This window comes from Canis lupus, chromosome X (genome assembly GCF_011100685.1).
Source record: "Canis lupus familiaris isolate Mischka breed German Shepherd chromosome X, alternate assembly UU_Cfam_GSD_1.0, whole genome shotgun sequence".
NCBI lineage: Eukaryota > Metazoa > Chordata > Mammalia > Carnivora > Canidae > Canis > Canis lupus.
In genome coordinates this window covers 68,110,634-68,119,825 of record NC_049260.1, presented here as the reverse complement: position 1 = coordinate 68,119,825, position 9,192 = coordinate 68,110,634, and positions in this window count along the sequence as shown.

Genomic DNA, 9,192 nt, shown 5'->3' with positions numbered 1-9,192 from the left:
TATCCTTCATGAAGTTAACCTTAAAGTGTATGGATGAAAACGAACTTCAGGTTCATATAATAAACAATTAATAAATATAGCTAATGCTCTATAAAACTTTTCTGTTGTGAAACCTAGATTGAGAAATAATTCCCATAAACTATATACTCTGTGAAGCACCACATAAAATAAAATTGTCCTAAATCATTTAATACTTTTTAAACAGAGTTATTCACCATTTTCTTGTGTTTTATTTTTAATATTTTGATTTGGTATGTATTATTTCAAATTTTATTTTTGAAAGGTTAAAAGTCCAGATTTTTAATTGTCTATAGATGGCTCACACATCAAATTGATTATTTATATTACTCTTTTCTAAACCAATTCCACTGTGCCTTTCCTGAGGCAAGGCAACTAGAATTACCTATTGTAAGGGTACATATGTGCCATGATTTTATACAAAACCAGTAAAAAATACTTATGTTTTACTTTTAATACCTTTTTGCATTGATGATATTTTCTTTTGAAGTACCAGAAAATACAAATGAGTACAAATATTACTCTAATGTGCATTGTCTACCAGATTAACTTATTCCTATTTTTTTATGTTATTTGACTCATTCCACTAAAAATCCTTTCAATTTTAGGAGCTATTTCGCATAAAATGAATTATTTTTGGTAGCTATTATTTCTTAATTATTGTGCATAGAAATCCTTCATGTTCATGTTGTAACATGGAAATTTATTACCTACTAATAGCTTAAAATCATGATTTGGGAATTCGTTGTCACTAACAGGAACTAACTTTGGTAATTGTGCTTTTTAGTGATCTGAATTTATTGAATATTTGGGGATGCCTGAGTGGCTCACTGCTTGAGCATCTGCCTTTGGCTCAGGTCGTGGTCCCAGGGTCCTGGGTTTCAGTCCCATATTGGGCTCCCCACAAGGAGCCTGTTTCTCCCTGTGCCTAGGTCTCTGCCTCTCTGTGTCTGTATCTCCTGAATAAATAAATACAAATAAAAATAAATGAGTTTGTTATATAGAAACCCACTCACTGAATTTACTGAATATTTGTATATTTTTCCTCATGATTTTGTTGTTTTATTTGCATATTTGTGTTTTTTAATTTAAATTCTATTAGCCAACATACAGTTCATTATTAGTTTCAGATGTAGAGTCCAGTAATTAATCAGATGCATATAACACCCAGTGCTCATGATATCACTGCCCTCCTTAATGCCCATCACCTTATTTACCCCATCCTCCCACCCAACTCTTACCTGGCAGCCCTCTGTTGCCTAGAGTTAAGAGTCTCTCATGGTTCGTCTCCCTCTCTGAAGGAAAACTAAATAGTTTTTCCTCCTTACCCTAAGATCCTCTGTACTGTTTCTGATATTCGACATATGAGTGGAAATATTTGATAATTGTCTTTCTCTGACTGACATTTTACTCGGATAATACCGTCCGGTTCTATATAAATATAAATGGTGATATTTCATCCTTTCTGATGACTGAATAATACTCCTCTCTTTCCATCCCTCCTCTCTCTTTTATATATATATAAAAGACTCTATAGATGTCTGTGCATCCCCTAAATAGCAATAAGATATACATTTTTCTCAAGCAGACATTAAATTCTCCAAGACAGGGGATCCCTGGGTGGCTCAGTGGTTTAGCGTCTGCTGTCGGCCCAGGGCTTGATCATGGAGTCCCGGGATTGAGTCCTGCATCAGGCTCCCTGGATGGACCCTGCTTCTGCCTCTGCCTGGGTCTCTGCCTCTCTCTTTCTCTCTGTGTCTCTCATGAATATAATTCATATATATATAATTTTCTTTATCCATTCTTCTGTTGATGGACATCTGAGCTCTTTCCATAGTGTGGTTATTGTGGACATTGCTGCTATAAACATTGTGGTACAGGTGCCCCTTCAGATCCCAAACTTTATATCTTTGGTGTAAATACCTAGTAATGCAATTGCTGGGTCATAGGATAGCTTTATTTTTGGCTTCTTGAGAAACCTCCATACTGTTTTCCAGAGTAGATATACCACCTTACATTTCCACCAACAGTGCAAAAGGGTTCCCCTTTCTACACATCCTCACCAACATTTGCTGTTTTCTGAGTTATTAATTTTAGCCATTCTAACTAGAGTGAGGTGCAATCTAATTGTGGTTTTTATTTATATTTCCCTGATGCCAAGTGATGCAGAACACTTTTTCATGTGTATGTTGGCCATTTGTAAGTCTTCTTTGGAGAAATATTTACTCATGCCTTCTGCGCATTTCTTGATTGGAGTATTTATTTGTTGGATGTTATGTATTTTTTAAGATTTTATTTATTTATTCATGAGAGACACACACAGAGAGAGGCAGAGACATAGGCAGAGGGAGAAGCAGGCTCCAAGCAGGGAGCCCAATGTGGGCTTGATCCTGGGACTCCAGGATCATGCCCTGAGAGAAGGCAGACACCACTGAGCCACCCAGGCATCCCATGTTGGATGTTATTTTGTTTTTAACGGCTACAAAAAATAATATTGTTTTTGGTTTGGAATTTAATTATAGTATCTGAGTAGATATGTAACACTAGCAAATGGATAGCCATATTAGTATCAAAGAAAGGAAGACCAAGAATCAAATTAGAATAAAATTCTGATCAGTCAGTCAGAAATAGGATATTTGAAAGTATATGTTTGATTTCTTGGAAGATATATACAAAAACCTAATGATGGACACCTATGGAGAGAGTGACGTGGAATATCCTTGCCACCACATTAAAAAAATCAGAAACCTGTATTATTTTAATATAGAAAATGTACAGGCCCATTGAAATGTAAATTTAAGCAATTATGAAGACATCATTTGTAAACTTTACTAGAAATCAGTTTCAGAGAATGTCACAAATCATGCCCTCAATATCACAAATCGTTCACTTTGTTAATTTTAACCATGTGCCAGAAAATATGCTAAGCACTTGACATGCTGATAACTGGATAGATGGAACTTGAACTCTTATTTTTATTCCAAACACCTTCCTCTTCCCTATCATACATGTGAAAGTCAGTGTTTATGTAAGCATGCATATGTGTATGCAATTATTAGTCATCATTTATTTAAGTTAAAATTATATTTTCAAATAATAGCATTATCTCTATATATGCCTTGGTGCTATCCAGAATGCTGTGACTTTTTATTTCACAGGAAATCATGCTAGCCTTGGATTCTGAACTCCCATCCTTCATTTTAAACAAGAACTCTTAGTTCCTGTCAGAAATTTAAAGATTTTTTTTCTTATTAGCTACCTCAGCTGCCTTGTATCTTTATGAATTGAAAGTTTCACTCATTTATTTTGCTTTCTTATTTCTTATTAATTATTTATTTCTAATTGATGTTCGATTTGCCAACATATAGTATAACACCCAGTGCACATTCCATAAAACGCCCTCCACAGCGCCCATTACCCACTTACATCATCCCCCGCCCAAGTCACCTTCCACTACCCTTTGTTCGTTTCCCAGAGTTAGGAATCTCTCATGTTTTGTCATACTTTCTGATTTTTCCCATTTTCTCTCCTTTCCCCTATAATTCCTTTCACTATTTCTTATATTCCCCATATGAGTGAAACCATATGATGATTGTCCTTCCTCAACTGACTTACTTCACTAAGCATAATACCCTCCATTCCATCCACATAGAAGAAAATGGTGGGTATTCATCCTATCTAATGGTTGACTAATATTCTTCTTTGAAGAATGGTTGACACATCTTCTTTATCCATTAATCTGTGGAAAGACATAGAGGGTCCTTCCACAGTTTGGCTATTGTGGACATTGCTGCTGTAAACATTGGGGTGGAGGTGTCCCGGCGTTCCACTGAATCTGTATCTTTGGGGTAAATCCCGAGTAGTGCAATTTCTGGGTCATTGAAGAGCTCTATTTTTAACTCTTTGAGGAACCTCCACAGAGTTTTCCAGAGTGGCTGTACCAGTTCGCATTCCCACCAACAGTGCAAGAGGGTTCCCCTTTCTCCACATCCTCTACAACATTTGTTGTTTCCTGTCTTGTTAATTTTCCCCATTCTCACTGGTGTGAGGTGGTATCTCATTGTGGCTTTGATTTCTATTTCCCTGATGGCCAGTGATGAAGAGCATTTTCTCATGTGCTTGTTGGCCATGTCTATGTCTTCTTTCTTGAAATTTCTGTTCATGTCTTTGCCCATTTCATGATTGGATTGTTTGTTTCTTTGCTGTTGAGTTTAAGAAGTTCTTTATAGATCTTGGGTACTAGCCCTTTATCTGATATGTCATTTGTAAATAACTTCTCCCATTCTGTACTTGTCTTTTAGTTTTGTAGACTGTTTCTTTTGCTGTGCAGAAGCTTTTTATCCTGATTAAGTCCCAATAGCTCATTTTTGCTTTTGTTTCCCTTGCCGTCATAAATGTATCTTGAAAGAACTTGCTGTGGCCAAGTTCAAAAAGGGTGTTGCGGAGGTGGGGCAATATGGTGGAAGAGTAGGGTCCCCAAATCACCTGTCCTCACCAACTTACCTAGATAACTTTCAAATCATCCTGAATACCTACGAATTCAGTCTGAGATTTAATGAGAGAACTGCTGGAATGCTACAGTGGGAAGAGTTTGCACTTCTATCAAGGTAGGAAGACGGAAAAAATAAATAAATAAAAAAACATCCAAGGGGGAGGAGCTCCCGGAGGAGCCAGGCTAAGGGCACTCCGGGAGTGCCCCCAGGACAGGAAAGCCCAGGCCCTAAAGAGCAGGAGCTTAACTAATTTTCCTGGACAGAAAGGCACTCCCAGGTAACTCCCGCAGGATCCCAGGAGGGGCGGGGATGCCCTCAGGCTCCCAGGGGCACTAACAGAGGAACTGCACCACTGGGGAGAGCATGCCACAAACCAGGGTCCCAGCTCCCTAAAGGCCTGGAGGGCCCCCAGGAGCAGCTGGGGAGGCGGCTCAGGCGGTGGTTCCACACAGAGGGGGCTGCGCGGCCCGGGAGCATGATTCCAGTGGCTCAGGCCCCGGAGCCGAGGGCACTGGGGACACAGCCCAAGATCCGGCGCTCCCTCCGGGACAGGCAGAGGCCGGGAGGACACAGGACAGCAAGGACGCTCCTGCCTCCTGGCGGCTCTAAGCTGTGAAGATCAGCGCCCCCGCCCCCGGAGCATCCAGGTACCTATAGACTGGGAAATGCCCTAGTTAATTTGGGAGCTGACGCCAGAGCTGGAGAGCTGGCCATCGCCAATGTTGTTGTTCCTCCTCCTGGTGTCACCTTATTCCTGGGACTGAGCAGGGGCCTCACAGGATAAACAGCTCCCACTGAGCTGTGCACCTGGCAGGGGGCTGGGCAGCTCCCCCAGGTTCACACACCTGAGAATCAGCACAGCAGGCCCCTCCCCTAGAAGACCAACTGGAAGGACAGGGAAAGAGCAAGTTCTTGACCAAGCAGCGCAAGAAAGTTCAAGGGGAAATCTAGGGACTTACAGTATATAGAATCAGAGGATACTCCCCCGTGTTTTTTGTTTTCTGTTTGTTTCTCACCCCCCGCTTTTTTTTCTTTTTTTTTTTTCTTCTATTTTTCTCCTTTTACCCATACAACTTCTTTTTGGTCACTCTACACTGAGCAAAATGACTAGAAGGAAAACCTCACCTCAAAAGAAAGAATCAGGAACAGTCCTCACTCCCACAGAGTTACAAAATTTGGATTACAATTCAATGGCAGAAAATTGATTCAGAAACACAATTATAAAGCTACTGATGGCTATAGAAAACAGCATGAAGGATTCAAGAGACTTCATGACTGCAGAATTTAGATCTAATCAGGCCGAAATTGAAAATCAATTAAATGAGACGTAATCCAAACTAGAGGTCCTACAACGAGGGTTAACAAGGTAGAAGAATGAGTGAGTGACATAGAAGACAAGGTGATGGCAAGGAAGGAAGCTGAGGAAAAAAGAGAAAAACAATTAAAAGATCATGAGGATAGGTTAAGGGAAATAAATGACAGCCTCAGAAGGAAAAATCAACATTTATTTTGGATTCCCGAGGGCGCCGAAAGGGACAGAGGTCCAGAGTGTTTATTTGAACAAATAATAGCTAAGAACTTTCCTAACTTGGGAAGGAAAACAGACATTCAGATCCAGGAGATAGAGAGATCCCCCCCTAAAATCAATAAAAACTGCTCAACACCTCGACATTTAATAGTGACAATTGCAAATTCCAAAGATAAAGAGAACATCCTTAAAGCAGCAAGAGACAAGAAATCCCTAACTTTTATTGGGAAAAGCATTAGGATAGCAGCAGACGTCTCCACAGAGACATGGCAGGCCAGAAAGAGATGCAGGATATATTCAGGGTCCTAAATGAGAAGAACATGCAGCCAAGAATACTTTATCCAGCAAGGTTCTCATTCAAAATAGAAGGAGAGATAAAGAGCTTCCAGGATAGGCAGAAACTGCAAGAATATGTAATCACCAAACTAGCTCTCCAAGAAATATTAAGGGGGACTCTGTAAAAGAAAGAGGAAGCCCAAAGATACAATCCACAAAAACAGGGACTGAAAAGGTATCATGATAACACTAAATTCATGTCTTTCAATAGTAACTCTGAACGTGAATGGTGTTATGACCCCATTAAAAAGGTGCAGGGTTTCAGACTGGATAAAAAAGCAGGACCCATCTATTTGCAATCTACAAGAGATTCATTTTAGACCTAAGGACACCTCCAGCCTGAAAATAAAAGGTTGGAGAACCATTTACCATTGAAATGGTCCTCAAAAGAAAGCAGAGGTAGTCATCCTTATATCAGATAAATTAAAGTTTATCCCAAAGACTGTAGTAAGAGATGAAGAGGGCCACTATATCATACTTAAAGCACCTATCCAACAATAGGACCTAACAATCATGAATATTTATGCCCCGAATTTGGGAGCTGCCAAGTAAATCAATCAATTAATAAACAAACTTAAGACATATTTAGATAATAATATACTTATGCTTGGTGACTTGAATGTAGCGACTTCTACAATCGACAGATCTTCTAAGCAAAACATCTCCAAAGAAACAAGAGCTTTAAATGATACACTGGAAGAGATGGATTTCACAGATATTTACAGAACTTTACATCCAAATGCAACTGAATACACATTCTTCTCAAGGGCACATGGAACTTTCTCCAGAATAGACCACATACTGGGTCACAAATCAGGTCTCAACCGATACCAAAAGATAGGGATCGTCCCCTGCATATTTTTAGACCATAATGCTCTGACTCTAGAGCTAAATCACAAGAAGAAATTTGGAAGGATTTCAAACATATGGAAGTTAAGGATCATCAAGCTAAAGGATGAAAGGCTCAACCAGGACATTAGGGAAGAATTAAAAAGATTCATGGAAACTAATGAGAATGAAGATATAACTGTTCAAAATCTTAGAATACAGCAAAAGCAGTCCTGAGGGGGAACTACATTGCAATATAAGCATCCATACAAAAACTGGAAAGGACTCAAATACAAAAGCTAACCTTGCACCTAAAGGAGCTGGAGTAAAAACAGCAAATAAAACCTACACTCATCAGAAGAAGAGAGTTGATAAAGATTAGAGCAGAACTCAATATAACACAGACCAGAAAAACTGTGGAAGAGATCAACAAAACCAGGAGTTTGTTCTTTGAAAGAATTAATAAGGGGATCCCTGGGTGGCTCAGTGGTTTAGCGCCTGCCTTTGGCCCAGGGCGCGATCCCAGAGTTCCGGGATCGAGTCCCACGTCGGGCTCCAGGCATGTAGCCTGCTTCTCCCTCCTCCTGTGTCTCTGCCTCTCCCTCTCTCTCTCTCTGTCTCTCATAAATAAATAAACAAATCTTAAAAAAAAGAATTAATAAGATAGATAAACCATCATCCAGCCTTATTAAAAAGAAGAGAGAAAAGATTCAAATTAATAAAATAACGAATGAGAAGGCAGAGATCACAACCAATACCAAGGAAATACAAAGGATCATAAAAACTTACGATGAACAGATTTATGCCAATAAACTATGCAATCTGGAAGAAATGGATACCTTTCTGGAAAACCACAAACTACCAAAATTGGAACAGGAAGAAATAGAAAACCTGAACAGGCCAATAACCAGAGAGGAAATTGAAGCAGTCATCAAAAACCTCCCAAGACACAAAAATCCAGGGCTAAATGGCTTCCCTGGGGAATTCTATCAAACGTTTAAAGAAGAAACCATACCTATTCTCCTAAAGCTGTTTGGAAAGATAGAAAGAGATGAAGTACTTCCAAATTCATTCTATGAGGCCACATCATCTTAATTCCAAAACCAGACAAAGACCCCACCAAAAAGAAGGAGTATAGACCAATATCCCTGATGAACACGGATGCAAATATTCTCAACAAGATACTAGCCAATAGGATCCAACAATACATTAAGAAGATTATTCACCATGCCAGAGTGGGAACCTCCATACAGTTTTCCAGAGTCACTGTACCAGTTCACATTCCCACCAACAATGCAAGAGGGTTCCCCTTTCTCCACATCCTCTCCAAAATTTATTGTTTCACCCCTTGTTAATTTTCCCCATTCTCACTGGTGTGAAGTGGTATCTCATTGTGGTTTTGATTTGTATTTCCCTGATGCCAAGTGATGGAGAACATTTTTTCATGTGCTTGTTGGCCATGTCTATGTCTTCCTCTGTGAGATTTCTCTTCATGTCTTTTGCCCATTTCATGATTGGATTGTTTGTTTCTTTGCTGTTGAGTTCAAAATGTTCTTTATAGGCCTTGGATACTAGCCGTTTATCTGATAGGTCATTTGCAAATATCTTCTCCCATTCTGCAGGTTGTCTTTTTGTTTTGTTGACTGTATCTTTTGCTGTTCAAAAGCTTCTTATCTTGATGAAGTTCCAATAGTTCATTTTTGCTTTTGTTTCCCTTTCCTTCATGGATGTATCTAGCAAGAAGTTACTGTGGCTGAGTTCATAAAGGGTGTTGACTGTGTTCTCTAGGATTTTGATGGAATCTTGCCTCACATTTTGATCTTTCATCCATTTTGAGTTTATTTTTTTGTATGGTGCAAGTGAGTGGACTAGGTTCATTGTTATGCATGTGGATGTTCAATTTTCCCAGCACCATTTATTGAAGAGACTGTCTTTCTTCCAGTGGATAGTCTTTCCTCCTTTATCGAATATTAGTTGACCATAAAGTTG